Here is a 21765-nt window from a genome sequence, read left to right as displayed (position 1 = left end):
CATATATTTATAAAGGATCTATTAAGTCTGGCATCCTACTTGTATCGTTCACATAAGATGTATCTAGTATACTATTCAAATTATCATGTTTATTTAATGTTATTGTTTTCAATGTAAGTATGCTATTTTATTGATTTTTTGTAGCTAAAGGCAGCCTATTTTCTTGCATTGATGCAGAGTAAATTATGATTAATTTCCACTATCTTTTCTCCCGACTAAACTCTAGTTATTATTCCATTCCTATGGCCTATCAACCAGATTGGCCTACTCAGCACCATTCCATCCCCCTTCTGTAAGGCTTTTCTATATTAAACTAGCCAGCTACAAAACACACATTGAGACTTCCTTGCAGCTGGGGTTCTGCACACCTTAGTTTCCTCCAAGCAGAAACACCTACAGAAAACTTGGAGGCAGAAATGAGCAGTGATGGGGGACAGCACCATAAAGGAAAGGGGTCTTTTGGGCAATATTTTTGAGAAAAAACAGCAAGGCCCGTGTACTGGAGCAGAACAAATGAGGGGAGTGTCTCAGGGAGATAATTGGTGATCATATCCTATAGGTCCTTGTAAGTGATTTTAAAGTCTTTGGTTTTATCTTGAGTGAGATGAAAACCACTGGAAGATTTTGAACAGAGTCAGCATCTGACTTTATTTAAAGAGATTGCTTTGGCTGATAAGTTGAAAAGAGATTGTAATTTGGCAAGGGTAGAAACAGGAAGACCAGTGAGGAGGTCATCCCAATAACCCAAAAGGGAGGTGATGGTGGCTCCAGTTGAGTGTCAGTGATAGAGACGGTGCGTATGGTCAGATCCCAGATATATTTGGAAGGCAATGCCAAGGTATTTCCTGGATTTCCTCATCCCAGATGACAGATGACTCTTCCACTGAAGAGTAGAGTTTCCAGGCGCATCAAGGAGGAGGAGTGCTCACCCATGTCAAATGCTGCTCACAGGCTGAGGAGGATGAGGACTGAGAAATGATAATTTGCAACGTGGATGTTATAGGTGACCTAGATAAGAACAGTTTTGGTCAAGTGGAGCCTAAAAGACAAATTGGAATGTGTCTAAGAAACTATGAGGAGGGCAAGTGGAGACAGTAAAGACAACGCTTTCAAGGAATTTTGCTCTAAGAAACCAAAGCAATATAGTGCTACTGTGCAGCAGATAAAGGAAAGACTGTTGTTCTTTTAGTATGGGAGAAATAACTATGCACGTGTATGCTAATAGACTAGCAGAGAAAATGTGTAGATATAGGAGAGACAGAAGAGAATTGCTAGGATGATATCCTTGAGCAGGAAAGAAAGGATGGAATCCAGTGTTCCAACGGATGGCCTGGTTTTAGGTGGACGTGGGGATGGTTCGTTTCTAGTAACAGGCAAGAAGGCAGAGGATGTAGGTGTAGAGGCAGGTGGGGCTCTGAAGCTTCTAATTGCTTCAATTTTATCAGTGAAATGAGACAACACCAACAGTTGAAGGTGAGTTTGGGATGATTATTGGATCAATTAATGAATCGTGAGGTCGGTGGTCATGTCACCGCTCTCAGGATGTTCAGGCTGAATCAGTTCTCCAGCCAGTGCCTTGGCCTGACTGGAAGGAGAGTTGGGGGAGGCAAGCAGAGAGAACTGAGTCTGAATTTCACGAGGAGGGCATCAGGGCTTCAATCAAGAGAACTAGGGCTCAGGGTAGGTACTGACTGCAGCAGGGGGTAGGGCCTGGAAAACACTCAGAAAATCCATGCAAACCATGAGGAAGCACTGAGTAAAGAGGGGGACTCTGCTCTGCGTGTGTGGGATGCAGAGACCCCATCCCAGCCATGGCTTAGTCCCAGTAGAAGCCCTAGCTCTCATGCTACTTCTAATTTCTGCTCAAGTGCTGGGGGGAGCTGAACCGACACATGGAAGCCATTTGTTGTGTGGAACTTGAGATTGTTGAGATAAACAGAAAATTACAGAATTCAGCTTGTTTTTAGTCTATCTACATCATGCCAAATGGTAGAATCCTATCAATTATGTTAATGTTGTAGCCACACAAGCATGGAAATTTAAGCAAATAGCTGAATATTGGGCTTGTTCCAACATGATCTCTGATATCTCAAAAAAACCCAGTAATTTCTAAGTGAAACAGATGGTAAAATCTTGTGAAAATATATTCCCTTTAAACAATTCAAGTGTTTATATACATTGTACCATTTTATTCCATGAGGCATAGACGATTACATGAGACGTGAAAGCTGTGTGGTAGAGAAGCAAAATATCTAGGGTCACAAAATGGTGACAGACAAATTTAGAACAGTTGCTGGTTTTGAACGGTTTCAGTGAACACTCAGTACAGTGTGTGCAGACGCTGTGGGGCGGTTTGTTCGGCCTTCTTATTTCCAGCCCCGCCCTCTTTCTAAAAAAGATCATCCTGAGAAAGTGTCCATCACTAAAAGAATTATTTTTGTTTTATGCTAAATAATGTGCAATGATGCTCCCACTTTGAATTCATCAATACTCCCATTATTTTCATTCAATGATTTCAACTTAAACCCGCAAATATTTTCACGAGGAGGAGCTGTAACTATTTCTCCTGAAGAATTCTAATGCCCATGAGCCAAGTTTTTTTGTTTAAAATATCATCTTCTGAAAGAGACTTTTATAAAATGAAGACTATTTCCAATATGTCTGTCAAAGAAGAAAAGTGTTGGTGGTGTTGGTAGAAAGTGAATTGACATCCTGCCATGTCTCCGGTGAACACTTTGTTTTTGACACCAGACTAGTGTGCATAACAGAAAAACAGGAGGCGGTAAGAAAATTGTGCCACTTTTGCACCTGCATTAATCTTGTAGCAGGTGTTTATAGTTACTTTAAATGAGTGTTTGGATAATATGGTGCATTTTGTCATCACTGTCCCAGAGTGAGTAGTCAGACTCAAGAAAGAGAACTGTGCTTAAAGAAATCTGTCTGTAAGTGGAGAAAGTCGATCTCTGTAAAGAGCTAGTGGGCTTGACTGTTTAAGTACTTGCTTGGGAGAGCATTATGAAAACTAAGCTTCTAAAGATGCCTGTGGCAGTACAGGCTAAAGCTTCGATTATTTACAGTACTTGTATTTTAAGATCAATATTCCTTTAATTTATACAGTTTGGAACCAAGATAGGACTTTATTTCTCCGTATTTCACTGTCCCATCTGGGAAGGTTGTTTAAGAATGTACATGGCTATTTGAAAATTCCATCACGATGTGTGAAGCTTGACATGGGTGATAATAAAACCTATATATCAAAGGGCTTTCTTTAGGAAGCACGGGCAGAGATCAGTACACTTGTTCAGTTCTAAGTGTGTCAATCAAGTTCTTGGGTTTTCTTTGCCTGACCTTGTTGCTTTCCTGAAACCTGAAGGGCTTCTTAAGAGAGCAGGGCAAGTAACAATGGGCATAGTGACTTTAATAAGGAGCTAACACGTTAGAGAAAAACACAACAGAATTTTCAGAAACCCAAACTTAAAAGCTGATTTTCAGTCCAAAAACCTAAACAAACTAGAGTTGAGTGACCACTTGGTTCTGTTGCTAAAGAAGATAATTTTTATTGTTAAAAAAAAAGCAAATACTTTCCCTAGGGCTATCAGCACTGCTCCTACCTCCTTCCTTCAAATTATTGTATATAATTTTACATTAACTTTATTCATTACTTGAGTGAATAATACTTTCACATGTTTCAAAAATCAAAATAGGATAAAAGGCATACATTAAGAAGTCTTGAGCTTATCCTTGTTTCCTTCCATCCTTGGTAAGGGATAGCTGTGAAGAAAACCTTTTTTATTTTCTTGATAATATTTGTTGAGCATCTCCAAGTTATCTGAGGATATAGGCCTCCTTCTCAAAGGGAGATCCATTCCAAGTGAGGAGTGAGTATCCTTGCTAGTTGTTTCATTGAATAATTACTATAAATGCCACACAGGCAACAACTATAGAAATTTTGGTCTGCATAAAGACACGGACATATCTCTAACAGAGGAGAAGTTCATCTCTCTGTGGATTTGTAAGTACAACAAAATCACTGTCTATATGAAATGATTCAGTAGTTCAAAGGGAGAAGACAAGTCAGACAAATGGCCCCCAAGGAAGTTGCTTCTTCAAGAAGAATGACAAAACTGAAAAAAAAAAAAAATAACGTATCTACTCCACAAGATTCAAGGTGATCTTGCATTTTTATAAACAGAAGAATTGGAAACAAGAAAAGCTTTATTTCAGGTGACTCATGATTATTTTGAAAAAACACTTGTCATTGAACAGCGGATGAGATACCACAGAAAACTGGATCAGTGAATTAGAAGAGCAACTTAAGAAACTGTCAGAGAGGAAGAAAATAAAGGAATTCAGTATAAACGACATGGAGGGTGGATCCAGGAAGTCAAGTATAGGCATAATAAGAAAGTACGTAAAAATGTTCATGTTCATGACTGTAGCAGCTGCCTGGACTCAGGCAAAATTCTGCCCCCAGTACCCACTTCCCAGAGACGCTGGTTTAGCATGCTGGGGATTGGACTTAGGTATATCTATTTTTCAAAATAAGAACATGGAGTGATTTTAATGATATGGAAAATTTGGGAAACACTGCCACAAATGAAGAAAAAAACCTAAACAAACCACAGAAAAAATAAATTTTTTTAAAAAAGAAATGCATATATATAATATTATTTCCAGGAGTTTTAAAAAGACTTGGTCTTCATACTAAGAGCCCATAAAATAGCAAGCAAAATTAATGAAAAGAGACATAGTCTAGTCAATTGAATTTCAAAAATACAGGAGAAATCCTTCAAGTGTCCAGTCAGAAAAACTTGTGAAAGACAACACCTGTTGTTGTCATACCTGTCTTCTGCAAGACTAAATGCCGGAAGAGAACGAAGAAATGTCAACAGAGTTATGGCAAAAAAAAAACTACAGTCCCTGAAAAGCCATTGTTCATTACAGGACAAAAAAGACATTCACAGATAAGCCACAGCTCAAAAATATTCTATTTGCTTACCTCTCCTGAAATTATTACACCAAGGACAATGTTAATTAAAAATTAGAAATGGGGAAAATATAGCCTAATATTGTTAAAATAGCTTAAAGTAATTGCCAAAATATGATTTATTGAATTAGAAGACATGTACTATCCAAAAAGGAAAAAGAAATAATGATCATCTGGATTTTTTAAAAAAAGAGAGAGTATTTCAGCAGAAACTTGGATGGGAAGAAGAAGAAGTAAAAGTATACTAATCTTTCACTTTACATGTGGATATCAATAAACAAAGCTTATTTTTTTACCTTGATAGAGAAATACATGTTAACATATTACCATTTGAAGGTGACCACCAGTTAGCTGAATCCATGGCACCTGGAATACAGACATTTCCCATGCTTCCTTGCAAGTAGATCTGGCCATCTTGCTAGAAAGTGAGGGGAAAATCTCGGAAAAGAGACACAAAGGGAAGCCCCTATATCTGGGTACAAACGCTTCTCATCCTTGGCTGACTCCAGAACTGCACATGTGGAACAAGATACCAAGGAACCCCCAGGGCACAACAGCAGCAGGAAGGCTAAAAAAAGCTGCACAGAGATTTTAGCAGCTACCTGGATGCTGGAGAGAGTTTGGAGTTCGATTCCCACCAATTTAATGGTATTTGGGAAACGCCTCAGGCTTTCCCTGGAACCCAGCGGGCCCCGTCTGCGGAGTGAGCGCGGAACTAAGATGGGGCCGCCTCACAAAGCCTGAAACCACGCCCCCACACTGTGGAGGGGTCCTGCACTAACGTAATTTTTTGCTGGAACAAAACAACATTCTTCAGAAGAAGACCACACAGTTTTGCAGCGGAAGCCAAATGGGCAGGTAGATCTATAGGACTGGATAGCTCGGAAACAAGCCCAAGTAAACATATTGTATTAGGTAGTACCGGCTTCAGCTGCATTTAACTGAAGAAACAAAAATCTGTAAGATAATAGCGGCTTAAAAAGCTCTACAATGTATTATCTACCATGTTTACTATACAATAAAAAAATTTATAGACACGATGAAACAGAAAAATGTAATTCATAGTCAGGAGAAAAATATGGCTAATAGAAACAGAACCCAGATGATGAAATTAGCAAAGATGTAAAAAAAGCTGTGATTAATATTTTCATGAGTCTATAGAAAAATATGGAACTAAAGGGAAGAAATTAGGAAAATTCAGGAAAGATACAGAAAGTCTAAAAACTAACCAATTAGAATTTTTTTCCTATAATGAAAAAAACACATCTGAAATGAAAACTTAATTGTATGGTATTAATAAATAGTATAGGAACAGTTGTTTGAGAGAAAAATAGCATTAGATTTCTACCTGAAACCTTGTACCAGATAATAAGATTTAAATGTAAATATGTAATTTTTATATAAATATTGTTATAAAATATTCAAAGCAAAACCATAAAATACTATACAAAAATGTAGGTGATATTTATATTATCTTGCGGTAAAGAATGCTATTCACAACATACCACCAAATGTACAAACTATTTTTTGAGAAGAGTGAAACATTTCACGAACCAAAAATAATTTTTATTGGAAAATTAATATCCCCCCAAATTAAAATACAAACCATAAAGTAGGAAAGGCTTTTGTAGCACATATGTGTTACTGTTTTTGATATAAATGTATCAGTTAATAAAAAAGTCGAAGTTCTAATAGGGAAATGGGCAAAGGACAGGAAAAGAAAACACTTGTAGGGGCCAGCCTCGTGGCGCAGTGGTTAAGTTCGCATGTTCTGCTTCGGCAGCCTGGGATTCTCGGGTTCGGATCCCAGGTGCAGACACGGCACCACTTGTCAAGCCATGCTGTGGTAGGTGTCCCACATAGAAAGTAGAGGAAGATGGGCATGCATGTTAGCTCAGGGCCAGTCTTCCTCAGCAAAAAGAGGAGGATTGGCAACAGTTAGCTCAGGGCTAATCTTCCTCAAAAACCAACCAACAAACAAAAAAACCACTTGTAAATAAAGAACTAGTAATGGCTGGGAAACATGTGGAAAATGTTCCATCTCAGCAGCAGTAAGAGATGCAGCTGAAGACAAAGGAGGTGCCGTCATTTACCCATCAGATTAGCAAATTTATGAAGCTTACAGACGAGGTTGACAGCAGTGGGGGAACTGGGCACAGATACCACGTGGTTGGAAGGCAAGATAGTACAACTTTTCTAGGAAGCAATTTGTGAAGCTATATGTGAAAATCATCAAATATGGCATTCTCTTTGACTTAACATTTTAATTCTACAAATTTATCCAAAGGAAACAGCTATGTGAAGATAGATATTCAATGATATACGTGTATATATATTTATAATACAAAAAGAAGGAAATAATCCAGAGGCCCCAAATAAAGGTCGATTGTCAAGGTAGCTTCACTAGTATAATGAGTAAAGCCATTAACAATTAAAATGTAGATACATATTTCTTGCCATGATATCTGTAATATGCTGTGAAGAAAGCAGGCTTCAAAACAAAATGCGTAGTATAATCATGCTTTGCTTAAAAATTAACATTCACACACGTATATACGTTTGTACAGAAACAAGTCTCAAATAACACGCATCACAATATTAAACAGAGTTCTCCACAGGTGGTAGAACTGCAAGGGAGGTTTTTTATTGTGTATCTGGGTTTCCGAATCAAAATACTGCAAGTTAAAGACAGTTTCTGTAGACTTTTACCCCCTCCTGTGTGCTGGCTGGATTCTCTATTGTGACTTGTTGAATAAATAATCTGTAGAAAAACGAAGGGTACTGCCATGTGAGGAGGCGCACTAGTTGAATGGCCCCCTGAGTTAAGTAGGTCTTGGTGGGCTGGCGTTGCCGCCCTCTGCAGCGCTGACAGTAGGAGGAAATGTATTGGCGGTTCCAAATAACATTCTTTGGAATAAAAAGTATTGTAGGGTAGGAACTTCTTGTTCTGTTCTAGTCACTCTGTCCCTTTGGCAATCACTTGCTCTTTGGGGCCATTATGAGTCTCTGAATAAACAAGAGACAATCTGTGTTCATACTTTGAGTGGCAAGTTTAATTTAGACAATCTGCAAATTTGAGAAAAAGATTGCACCAACTCCCTCTGAGCTCTTTTTTCCCTCCAGTTGCCTAAAGCTCTTCCAGTCTTTCCAGAGCCAGGGCTGGGCTCAAACCTGTGTGTGTAGAGCTCTCTTGGCACAATTCAGCACCAGCATCCAGCAGAACTCGGGCGATTGTAAGCCCTCGAGAGCTCCTTTAAGAATCACATCTTTGGTTTCCCGGGTGATGCAGACATCTGCACTCACGTGGGAACAGTACACAACTTTGTTTCCAGAAGTGCAAGCTACTTGAGTTCTGTACAGGAAGGAAGAAAACCAGAACCTGCACAGCATTTAGATCAAGCTTCTGGGGGAGAAATGTGGGGAATTAAACAGGGAGTATGTCATATTACACTGAAATACGAAAATCGAATATCCATAGGGCCGATGTAATCAAAGCCCAGTGAAGGAGGAAATCTCTTCCTTCTTTCCTTTGTTTGGAAATAAACCACTAGTAGAAAACTACAGGTCCGTGTTAGCTACTGGTGTTAAAGTTTTTTTTTTAATTGTTGTTACAAGCAGCCCTTTCTTTGCACAGAAGTACAGGAACATTAAATGGCTGTGCAAGCTGAAACCATGCACAGTAATCTTAATAATCAATGGAAACTTATGTTTCTTTCGTGACCATTAGAAATTGTTGTCAAAACATTAAAAACTCTCTTGCTATTCGTTTTAAGTATTTAGGGAAATGTTTTCAAGTAGTAAAACTACTTACTTATACACTGCTACTTAAAATATTAGAAACATTAATAATTAAAGTGTCATTTTTTGTAAAAAACTCATCAAGGGTAGTTTGAACAGTGATTGCCTTATTGTCTTCTAACTTGTGACAGGAACTGAGCATCTTTCCACCCTTGGCCAACTGTCAGACTTTTTAAGTTTGGATCAGTTTCCAACATTTTACCCTTTTCTCTTTCGGTGTTGTAAAATATCCCCAGGAATAAGTTTGTGCCAGCGTTGCTTTCTCTGTGACATGGTCATCTGTTTCTTCACAACCATTTTCTTCACACACGTCGACAGTTTCACCTCTCTGTGTTCTCTGGCTGCGTATCTGGAGCCTCCCCAGTGGTGGCAGCGTCAGCATTCCCACAGTCGGCTATGACTCCAGTTGAGTTCCAGTCGAAGATCTCTCCCAGTGTTACCACTTTTGGTTTCTTTGCTGTACCTTCATTTTTGTTGGCAAAGTCCCTCTTCCATTATCCACTTTCATAATAAGTCATGCATATTTAAAACTGGGAGCCAAGGAGGCAACCCAAGCACAGGCTTTCCTGCAGTGAACCGAATGGGAACATGCAGCGACCTATCACCAACAGACTTCGAAAGAAGCGATGTGATTGGTCACTGATCATGAAGCACATCTGTTATCCACCTGGTGATTTGTGGACTGAATTGCTAGCACGAAATTTGTACTGCATGCGATTACTCACGGTTCTTATAATATGGTACCTGAAATTTGAACGGCGTCGGTGCAAGACTGCTGTTATTTGACCAAGGTGTGTTAACTAGAATTCTTGCAAAACGAGGATGGCTGATACTGGGCCAGAATTATATCCTCAAAGCTTAGGTGAGAGAAGACAACGGTTGAGAGGGAAAAACCAGAGCTGCTTTTGAGTTTCTGGTGTCACAACTCTTCTGAACTATTTTGTTTGTAGTTGTGGGTTGAACAACAAATCGTTCTGATGGCAGCACAATGCAAAAGACTCAGTTGCGTTAATAGAATTGATTCCCGTATGGAGTACACCTGATGTGGACCCAAACTGACCCTCACAGGGAGCCTCCAGGCAGGTCAATAGGGATAGAAAAGAGGTGTTTGTCTCTGGGTAATCAGAGGGAAAGGAAGAAAGCAGTTGGAAAAAAATGGAGTGACTCTGAACCTTATAAGAAAAGTCAAGGTTCTCTGATTTCAACAAGCCAAGAATTTTCCGCAAATTTTCTCATTATTTAAGCTAATTCTATTAAAATTTCCTTTCATAGCTTATCTTTCCTTTGGAGCACAGTGATTTCTTTGTCCAGAGTCTAACTATCATTCCAAAATAGAACATATTTTTTGAAAAATGAAATAGATAACAATGTCTGGATGACTAAAGTAAAATTTGAAAGAAGAAAAATTTCTAATAAGGCAAAGATTGTCTAGAGAACATGAAGACTTTTTAAAAGTAAGTGGGTTGTGCTCATTAAATCCATTAGCAAAAACATCTTTTGATTATTTTAAAGCATGAAAGAATTTGTCAAAATGGCTTTTAGGAAAATAACAAGAATTCTCAAGAATGTTAAATAGAGTCAAGAGATCAGTTCCATGTTTTAACACATTTTGTGAATTAATTTTGGAGATGACAAAAGACAATTCCACGCAGCATAGAATTATTTGCAGCTTCATGAAAGACAGGTACTGTGTGAACTTAATATTAGGGGAGATGATTATAGAAAAATCTATACATATAGAAGCAATAAGTACAGTGATTATCAGAACAGGTAAGAATAAATTTGATTTCATCTTCAGCTTTTATTCTTTCCCAATGGTATTCCATAAATAAATAAACAGAGTGTGCCTCAGCATCTGAGGTTTGCTAGAATAATTGATAGAATATCTTGTGAATTGAATTTATTTCCCACTCTGGGTTGAGCAGGCTTGAAGAAGAGCAGTTGGGAATACTGCAATCTGGCTGACAAACCAAACCCTGATGATAAATGTGAGTTGGTCCAGTTGGAGGTAGGAAGGAGCTGGTGGGGTGCCTCAGCAGTCGCTATTAGATATGGTCATAATTAGCATTTTTATTAGGGAATCTGAATAAGGAGTCAACATCAAATTAATGGAACAGCTGAAAAATGAACTAGGAGCATTAGTTTATAGCAGTGGGGAGTGTAATAAAATATAGGTAGAGAGAAACTGAAGAACTCTAGTGAGAATGAGGAAAGAAAAGAAAAACAAAATAGAAATCTAGTTCAGTAAAATGATGAATCATTTCCACAAGGATTTTCATCTGAAACTCAATTATAAAGTACTCTGAAATTGCATAATCATAACTGAAGGTGCCTGCATAGACAATAAACTTGGGCATTATAAGTTGTGATCAGGGTTTTGTCACCCCTAATAAATTATTCTGCCTGCGACACCCATAGCTCATCCATAGCAAGAAAATGCTGGGATGAAATGCCTGGATTGGAGGCTCTGTGGCCAGAATGTCATACGTATTGTCACACACACATACAAATGGGCTTTGACCACCAAGCCCGTAAATACTCCCATCGATGCTGATGTAATATTGGACTCCCCTTTTCTAATCACAGATGTGGTACATGACTGTGGATTCATCCTCATGCATATGGAGAACGGGATGTCAGGACTGCTCTCTCAGGTTAAGCCCTGAAAGGCGTTTTACCCTTAGAAACAGCAAGGGTGCCGCATGGCTGAAATAGGACAATTCCCCAGGCGCGGCTCCTTACTGCTTTCCCTCTGCCTTCTTTGTCCCTCTGTTGTTGTTTTTCCCTCATACATCTGCACATCCAACTAGCATATACGATGCTGGCCATTTTTAATCTCCAAACTCTCTTTTGCATTAAATTGTTCAATTCTCTAATTAATTAAGGGAGAACCCTTCAATGATATATGGATTTCAGTGCCTACTTTAAGACCATAGATCTTTCTTTCAATTAGAGGGGTTTCCTTGGCTTTTGGGGACCAAGCACGAACCAGCTGGTCGTAGCTGTTATTTAATATTGAATACAAAATCCAAAAAAGTTTCTGGAATTTACCATTGATACAACTGTTCGTATGTTTATCTGGAAGATTGAATGGACAGACAAATTTTTAAATTGAATAGCAAAGCTCATGTAGCCCATGGGAACCATATTGGAACCCACAAATCCCCTTGAGAAGGCTTCCCTGGGTCACTCACCCCCACCACGCCTCCCGGGGAAAACACGCAGCATTCTTAGCCAACTGAATAGAAGTTAGGGGGAATATTTTTCTGGTCTTTATGGAAAAATTTTCTTCAAATTTTATTTTTTTACCTTTGTACTTTTAAGTCGATCAAAATTCTAGTTATAAGAACAATTATGTCTGCTTTGTCCTAACAGCTCAGGCATTGAAATCCAGTCAAATCCATCCTGTTCTAACATAAGACTGTTCTATTTTTTTACCTCAGAACGTAAGTCCCCTCAGCAACCTGACAAATTCTTTTGTTGTCTCGTTATTGCCTTTAAACTAAGGGTGCTCTTTTTTATTCTTGCATAAAACTTAGCATTTTATGAGTGAAATGGTTTAAAAGTAAACCTCTAACTCTAAATTTTTTTTTTTACATCTCTACTGGAATTAAAAAACAAAAAATAAAGGAAAAAATGTAAAAGCAAAATCCAAAAGTAACCAATCAAAACACGACCACTAGCAGAAACAGTACAAAACATCACAAATTTTCAGCTAAGGGCACATTCGAATCAAGGGAGAAAATTTAACACAAACCACAGAAACAAAACTAAAATTCTTTATCACTTCTTTATAAGGCTTCTTTGTAAATTGCAACGAGCAGTTATAGATATTATATCTATATATCTATATGTACAGATATTGTACATAGAAACAGAATATCTCATTTATTCTCATAACCTCATGAGAGTGTAGTATCATGTCCCCACTTTGCAGTCAAGAACGGGAGGTGCAGAGAAGTTCAGAACTTGCCTAGAGACACATAGCCCGAGAGGAAGGTTTTGAAGAACTTATGCTCAGCTGGCTGTGCCCCACTCCACGAGCGCCCTTTCCTTCCCGCTTTTGGTAACTCCATGCTCAAGAACTTAAAAACGTGTCTCACTCACATTTTGTGTGAGGTTGAGTGATACAAAAGACCTGGTGGAAGTTCAGAGGAGGAATTCTCGCTGCTGTGTGAAGCAAGTAGCTCATTCTGTGCCCAACCTTGTGGTTTCAGCTTAATCCACGTCAGCACTGGATGAGCGTTTGTGTTGTGCTGCCTGGCTTTGCAGGGTAGCCAGTGGATAGGGATTTGCTTAGGGGGTAGATTTATGTTAACTATGATCCATGGGATCGTTTTTTCTGCTGGAGGGAAGAGGCTAACTGATTATGGACCTAATTACATCGGCAAAATCTCATGCCATGTAAAGTAAGCTAACCTGTGAACGCTATCCCATATCGCCAGCCCTGCCCATTCCCAAGGGGAGGGGATTAACCGGCGTGTGTACACGAGGAGGCAGGAATCTGGGGGCGTCTTAGAATCCTGCGTATCAGACAGCAGAAGCTTCTGTGAAGTGTTTGCTGCCTCACGTGTAATAGAGAAAAAAAACCCTGATTGTTACACCGATGTACTAGCAATGTTGAACTTTACGCAAACCCTGGGATCCTAGAAACAGCTATGGTTAAGACATCCTCTCACTCTTTCGTGTTCCAGTAAACAGCTTATTGCAAATGACGGCCTTTCCCATGTGACTAAGACAAGACTCTCAGGGACACCTCCCTGGGTTCTTCCAAACGCTCACTCTTTGCCTCATTAATGTTTTGTCTCCACTAATCATTTGGAGCCAAGTGCCCATTAGCCTGACTTGATCAAACTTTGCTTAAGCTTCTCTCCTTCCGCCAGACCCCTGAACGTTGGCCCACCCTCAGCCTGAACGAGCGGCCCCCTCCTTAGCAGCATCTCCTAAGAGTAGGCTGAGCTCAGGGCGAAACACTCTCTGGTCTGTCGGATCACTGCCACCTCCGCCTCCTCGTCCCCTTGGTCCCTCCGTCAGGCCCTCTCCAGCCTTGTTTAATCCTCCCGGAACAGAAAAGCCCCGCCTGCCGAGCTGTGGCGTGCCTGCGGATATGTCGGAACATCCTCTCTGTGGCAGCAGCCCCCCTTCCCCTGTCGTCTCTCCCTACCTGAGTCCTGATTTGTGGGATTTTCTTTCTCTTTCTTTCTTTTCTTTCTTTTTATGATACATCTGTGCCCTTCAAGGTGATATTCTATTCAATATTGTGAGTAATTTTTTAAACCATCGCTGCAAAGGCAGGACAATTACTCTTACATCTCAGGCTCCTGTGCAAGGAGGCAATGACACAGGTGAGTCATGCAGAAATCTCCACATGGTCAGAGTTCCTTTCCTTGGAACAGTTAATGAAAATTACCCCTCTCAGACTCCAATGAATTTAATCTTGTTAGCTTAAATTAACACCGAACTAAAATTAAAGTAAGAATTTTAAGGAAGAAAACTGAAGGAAAGGTTACAACAGTTTTAAATTTTTGAGATCGCCATAGACGTTGGCAGTGTGGCAAAACCATTTTTATTTAGAGGCTAAGTCAGGATAAAAGATATCCTATTCTTTTCATTTGGTTCTGCCCTGGGATCCGTACGAAATACAGCAAAAGTCACCAAATCTGTGGTTTTTGAATGAGGGCTTATAGTCTTTTTCAGGGAATATCAGTCACCCTACATTTTCGTTTAGGACTTTTTCAATTTCTGATGAGGACAATTTGAAATTGTAACTGATTTTTAATAATTTTTCTCCATAAGCCAAAGCATTTTCTCTTTCCTCCATAGTAACTGGTCATTATTACTTCATTTAGTGATCATCTCTACTGTGAGACAGATAGAAGATGTCGCAGTGAAAATTATAAGAGGACTGATTCTTTGATGTTAGGTGGGTTCAGGTTTTCAAAAACTTGAATTAGTGAAACTCCTTAAATTATTGAGGAAATTTAGACCTTACCTTCCAAGGTCTAAACATTCCGTTCAAATTTTAAAAGCCCCCTTTCTATCCAGGAGAGTCCACTGACCAGATCTAGAGATTTAAAAAGCAAAGCAGGACTCAGATCTTAGACTTTATGGAGTCAAGCAAGTTTTAAAGTCTCTATTGGGCTGAATTCTTAGTAATAAACACTAGATGTTTAGATTTGAATAAAGTTAATTACTATACAACTTCTATATTCTGGTTTAGAGGTGGAAAAGAAAGAGAAACGTATCAACTTAATATATGTGTGGTTTAAAATCTGATATATTTTTCTAGCCACTAACAAAGCAGGAAATCTGCTTGATTTAACGTCTCCTTTCTCATGTCAGCGTGAGTGTGACATAATTTGATGAAGGATGTAGGGAGCCTGACTGAAGGACAGTTGAATGGATCCATCTCGAGTCTTGTTATTATAATCTTCATTTATTTTTTCTTTCCTAGCTCAGAGCTCATGTTTTAAGACACTGAGCAACACTTAATCATATACGTTGATATGATGGATTAATGTGAAATTATTTGGAATTTGGGTACTTGTATATTTGAGCATTTCTACAATTCTCTGAATCTCATTAAATCTATAAAATCAGATGAAATTCTTACAGATTAAAACATGGAAATAGTAGCATAGTGGGATCTTCGGCACTCTAGGACAATAAATGAACAGCAGAATTTGTTCCTAACATGTAGTACTTCAGGTACAGTTTCAGAAGAAACCATAAAAGGAATCAACCTTGTCTAAATATTTCAAATATTAGAATATCAGAATTATCTTTTCATCTTAAACCTATGGATAAATTACCATTATCAAGCACAGCATCAAGGTAATGCCTACACCATCACCGCTCAGAGTCAGCACGCAGCCAGTTCCACCACCAACTCATACGGCCTGCTCTTAGCTGGCCCTACAACGCGTTCAGCAACCCTTTCTTCACCTTTAAATGATCACTGCACCCAGCACATTGCTCATGGTGTCTTGGTGCTTCTCTGTTCCCCTCCAATGCCAATCCTGTTCTGATCCTCTCCACTTGTTGTGGAAGATTACCTATCGAGGCTGAGATCTACTCAGTAAGTTATTTTAGAACTTTCTTTTCCATCTCAAAACTTCTGGTCTTATTCATCATGTTCTTCACTTCCACCCAGAATAAGAAGTGAACATTTTCTTCCCTCTCACTTCCTCAGGCACCTGGTGCCTTTATTAAATCCTATCCCACTGGCTCCTATCCATCTGCCTATGGATATTTTCAAGCCATTAGTTTTCTTACTTTTTCCTTCAAGGTCAATATTTTCCTTCAAGGCCAATTTTTTCCAAGTTTATATATGCCCGTTTACTCACTAGTTACACAAAAGTCTGTGCTCTGCAGTCTGGCTATTTTCCAACCATTGTGACTTTCAACATTTCCACTGATTGCCTGGTTATCAAAACCTTGGGAAAGAAAAAAAGAGTAGCCCCTAATATACAAAATGCTCACTGTGGGGCCCACTAATTACAGGCTGGTGTGACTCTCACAGCCGGGCTGTGTTGTTTGTGACCTACAAAACACCAAGCATTCCCCTCTCTCAATATGAGTGACTACTACTTCCTTCCCAACCACAGCTGTATGCTCACTCTCTAGTCAGCCATCCTTATACAGAAGATTTATTGAGATACCCAATCGTGTGTGTGTGTATGTGTGTGTGTGTGTGTGTGTGTGTGTGTGTGTGTGTATGACCTGGATCCAGTCAGAGTAACTCATTTCCCTGATAATGATGTCATGTTTCCTTTCCATGTGGAGAAAACCCCTTGGCAGTGAGAAAGGAGAATGAAGCCAATAAGCAGAAAAGCAGGGTTAGCAATGGAGCCAGTGTCCAGAGGTCTCTGCTGGTAGTCCCTGCTCTCAAGTGTTCCCGATGCGTCACGAACCTCTGCCCTTGTTGGAGTTTGGCTGTTCAGCTCTTATTTAGATTCTGAGAATTCATTGGTTTATCTTTTCTTAGCTCCAGCTGAGTTTCTGACACCTGGAAACTATATCTTCCAAACTGACGCACTTATTCACATTCTTTTGCTAATCTCCATCCCAGTCTTTTGTGGCCAGACTGTTAAAAAGAAGATGAACTGTGTTTCTGGCTAGAGAATTGTAGGGGAGAAATGCACTTAAGTCAGACCCTGCTGACCGCGATCATGACCTGTAGTTTTGGTAAATATCCATTGTTATCTGTAGTTAAGGCCAGACTAGATCTTTCTGTGATCCTCCAGACATTTTTAACTCTGGAAAGATATTCTAAATGAAAAATGCTTTTGTTGAGGACTTGCACCCTTAGAGGACTTGCATGGGATGAACATGGGAAAGTGAAGGAATGTAAACATTTGAAGATGAAAAGAAAACTCCAACATCCAGCTAAATCAGTCATGTTTTGATGTGAGTTTCCATTTTTCCAAGAAATGCATTTACATTTAGTATTGACGGTTATGGCCCTGCATCTGGCAGAGGTAATAAACCTGAGTCTTAGTAGATAAAAATGAATAGGCATCATGAACACATTTTATTTTGTTCCCAGATTTCTTCCCCATCCAGAAAAAGATCCCTGGTGTTAGTTCCAACAGGTGACTAAACACAGGGGAAGGGATGAGACAGTCTTCGTATTGAGTTCTAGGCAACTTCTCTTTGTGATGAAAAATGGTATTATTGCAGTAAATTAGTTATTTGGAAGTCTTGTGGTTTCTAGAAAAAGATCCACCAGAGAGACAGAAAAAGAGGATCAGAAGAAAGGATGTATGATTTCTTGAAGTTAAAATGGCAACATGGGAGAGGGCGGCATAGTGGTTAAGTTCTCATGTTCCGCTTTGGGGCCTGGGGTTCACAGGTTCAGATCCTGGGCACGGAACTAGCACCACTCATCAAGCCATGCTGTGGAGATGTCCCGCATAAAACAGAGGAAGATTGGCACAGATGTTAGCTCAGCGACAATCTTCCTCAAGCCAAAAGAAGAAGATTGGCAGCAGATGTTAGCTCAGGGCCAATCTTCCTCACACACACACAAAATGGTAACATGATCACTTGGGTGTTACAATGAAAAAGCAGTAACCTATAAAAGAAAGGTCATTTCTTTTAATATTATATTAACATGTGACATCGTCCCCTGAAGAGTCATGAAGGACAGCATTGGCTTCTTGAATTACTTATTCTGGAAGTATTTATTGAGCACTGCCCCATGCCATGGGCTATTCTAGCTGGTAGAGATACACTAATAAACAGAACACAAAAGCCCCCGTCCTCAGGGAGCTTATATTTTCCAGTGGGCAGCAATATATTGAGGATCCAAGATACGGCTGGTCTGCATGCTTGAAAGCGGTGCTTACGAAAATGACCACCATCTATCAATGTGCACAAGGAAGTTGCATTGCCCTCAGTGGAAGTGCAGAAGTGGGCTTCGCTCAGAAAATTTTGCAGTGGGAGCAAGATCCTTTGGGTATGCTCTTGTACCTGAATATCTGTTTTGCAGATATATTAAGTCCTGGTCATTTGGGGTGAAGTCAACAGCCTTCTTTCTTCTGTTTATAAGGGAAATACATAGTTTATTTTCCAAACTAGGAAACCTTGGAGAGTGAAAGGAAGGACTACTAATAATAACGCTCAGACAATGAATATAAAGTCAGCGCCTGTGTGTGCAACCACACCAGCCTTCTCCAGACCCCTTATCCCTGTCTGCTTACGCGGCTGACAGCTGCCATTCTCCTGGGATGGTCTGAGTCTTCAAATAGCCATCCTGTGCCACCTAGTAAGACCCTGGAGCTTCAGAAAAAGCTACTTGACTCAGGGTACAAAGGAGACTCCAATTTAACTTCCTCAGTTTGTAGAGCCAGACAAAACTGTCAGTGGGGAACCCTTGATATTTTGATAGCCTTGGCCCCAGTTCCTCAAGGAAGGAGATGTTCTCTCCAGAAAAAAGACCAATCTTTTTTGCTTTATCAGCTTCCCAAGAAGGCTTAAGGACGTAGTCGAATTCTTTGCTCCTTCGGGTCTGTAAATTGAGTGAATTGTGTGAGATCTCCCAACAGCGCCCCTGCTGGGTAATCGAGGACATTGTGAAATCCCCTAGGCTGCCACCCAGGTGAGTGGGCAAGATGATATAACTCAGAGAGGACGTTTGATTTCTAATCTTCACGATATAATATGTAATGCTTCATAAAAGTGACACTTTTACTAGCCCAGGTAATAAAACGTGTAATTGTTTTGCTTGACAAGTATTGGTGTGGTAGATTAATGGCTCTGGATGTGTTATTATTTATTATTATTTAACCTTGATTGCACTTCAGTGGTATTGCTATAGAATGAGACACATTCTGTGTGCTTCGAGAAACATATATTATGTGACTTAAAACTCATCCACACATATGTGAGAATTTGGGGGCAGAGCAGGCTGAGGGGGATTTAGGGAGAATCTTGCCTTATCTGGGGGTAACCGTTCGGCAAGTACCAACTTTATTTCATTTGATGAATTAACCTGCGTTTCTTTTTGGCCCCACTTGCTCAGGCCTCTTTCTGGCCACTTTTCCCCAGGAAATCTCTGCTCCTTCCCACTGGCCTTCAGTCAGTTCCTAGAAGGGCCTGGAAGACCATCTCTGTCTTGTTCTTTAAGTCCCAGTACCTTGCACAGTTCATGACTCAGTGGTTATCCATTGAATAAAAGAATAAAGTTTTTAGTAATTTATGTGTGTTGATAATGTACAGGATGTTGGCAACATTGAAACACAGAAGTTGCCAAAATATGATCTATACTCTTGGGAATTATTCGACCACACTGTTTTCCTGTGGGCACATATAAATTCAGTTAACGTATTTTCTTCTGTACTTGAGAGATTAAGCATCTCTGTGATTTAATTGGGGTATATCTAGCAAATATTCCTAAAACATCAACATCAACTTAAGTTTATTTCTTTTGAGTTAAAGGGCTTTCTTCAAGAGTCCGTATTACAATGCAGATAAACTCCTGACTATTTCTGAAGCCCCTGGGTGAGACTAACTCCCAACGAGCCTGAGACGAGGTGTGGAGGCATCACCTGCACCATCTGCCTCCAGTTTGCCCCACTATGGCCTGCCGCCACACTGCCACACAGGTTCCAAAACTCCTGAAGCCCTGCAGCTTCATGGAGAAGACTCCACATCAATCAATACATAACATATTCAAAATTATGAAACTTGCAAAATAGCAACTCTAGGCACTATTTTTCCTTTTATGAATCCACAGCTGTTTGGGGGGGTAGCAGCCTTGGAGCAAGGGGAGGGGAAGGACTTAGCTCTTATTTCAAACGAAGATAATCATCAGTTTTTTGAAAAAGTAGAAGCAGCAGTATCAGTGTTCCATTGGAGTTCCATGTTATTAGTTTTTCTTGATGTTTAACTCCTTTGAAAACTTTATTTCAGTAGTGAAGATGAGGTTTTAATAGATGAGGAGAGGATTCGTTTTTGCCTCTGAAAAATGTGTTTACTCCTCAGGCACTCAAGTTTCTCCTGGCAGCACTGATGATCTGGAGAAAATTGGGGGCACCCCAGGTATGTTTCCGGTTGCGCAGGACAGAAGGCAGGACCTGAGAGCATCCGGTTTCCTGTCTGCTATGGAAGCGTAGCTGCTACTTTAACTGATAATTCAGTTGCCTTACTTCATCTGGAAAGTGCCGTCGGGGTGTGAGAGTCTCCTCCAGCTTACAGTGGATGCTCTGCAAAGCCAGACTGTTTCAAATGGGTGCTGTTGATTCAATGGATGTATTAAAATGAAAACGAAACGTTCAACCAGCAGGTCACAAAGGCGTCACAAAGCACCAAGTAGATGACGGTTTATAAAATGTTTAGGAAATTTTTGACAACATGGAAAATGTACCAATGGTAAGGAGATATACAAAACTAAAATTATGAATCATCCTTTCCACATAAATTAATTTAGCTAATTAACATCATAAGATCTTGGGCTTGTTATAGATTAGAATAATATAAGATAATATAAAGAAAAACCTAGGGTGTTGTCACCACTGCCATTTAGGCATTCTCCTGGTATTCAGCCTGCCTCTACCACATTTCGCAAGCCCACATGTTCATCTTTCATCCAAATGTAATGGATCTAAAATGTGTCACCCGACTAAGAAGCAAAGAATGTCAACCGTGAGCTCATCCCTTTCTGATGGCAAATTTCTTAGCCCCTCTGAAAAATAGATAGGTTTATGTTTGGAAAGCTGTGGTGCTGCTATGGGCAAGTCATCTAATACAGTAAATCGTATTTCAGATCTGTTTATTAATGTAAGATGAAAGAGAAAGCAACATGGAAAACAATAATGTGAAATGTAAAATAAAATACTTGTTACGGATCATTCCTTAACAAAATCTCACTCTTCTCCTGGCTCTAAATTTATGCATGCCTCACTGCTCTTCAATCTGTCTCCTTCTATTTATAGTACCATATCGTGGAAAGAGAGATGGCAAGGATATGCAGAGGCCAAGCCGCCCAACTCGATAGTCTAAAATACAGATGAAAAAATAACTCCCCATGATGTGCAGAAGAAAGGATTTCTGGTTCTAGGACAGAAAATAGTCTTCTATCATTTTTCTATCACTTACTTCTTTGGTGCTTTTTAAAAATATATCGCAAATACATATTTTTACAACAGAATAGCAAAAATTCAGAAAAACTGAGCTGCAGAGATTTTATTTCCACCTATCTTTTTCCATTCTACAAGCTTCTTTAGGGCTGAATTTATCTATTTTTTTATCCCCAGCACTTATCAAAGTGTTCAGCACATGGTAAGTAGGGACTCAAAACTGTTTGAAAGAGGGAATACGAAATATGTCAATATGAGAATTGGGGAGAATGACCGAGACTAGGAAAAGTGTAGGTGACGGGCGAAGGGCCAGGAAGTTTGCAGCCCTTTACAAACACGCCTTCTCCACGCGCATCACCGTCAACAAGAAGGTTTGGGTCCCCCGCTCTTCCTCCTCCG

General features: G+C 39.7%; 1 long non-coding RNA gene across 1 annotated transcript in view; it reads left to right on the top strand.

Annotated features, from left to right (window-relative positions):
- Positions 1-21162, top strand: part of LOC139077377 (uncharacterized) — a 76449-nt gene extending 55287 nt beyond the window's left edge. The window contains exon 4 of the long non-coding RNA XR_011529836.1: positions 20273-21162. This is a non-coding gene — a long non-coding RNA (uncharacterized lncRNA). The remainder of the gene's footprint in view (positions 1-20272) is intronic.
- The last annotated feature ends 603 nt before the right edge of the window (positions 21163-21765 follow it).

The sequence above is a fragment of the Equus przewalskii genome, chromosome 19, assembly GCF_037783145.1.
Source record: "Equus przewalskii isolate Varuska chromosome 19, EquPr2, whole genome shotgun sequence".
Classification (NCBI taxonomy): domain Eukaryota; kingdom Metazoa; phylum Chordata; class Mammalia; order Perissodactyla; family Equidae; genus Equus; species Equus przewalskii.
This window is presented reverse-complemented; position numbering and strand designations above follow the sequence as displayed.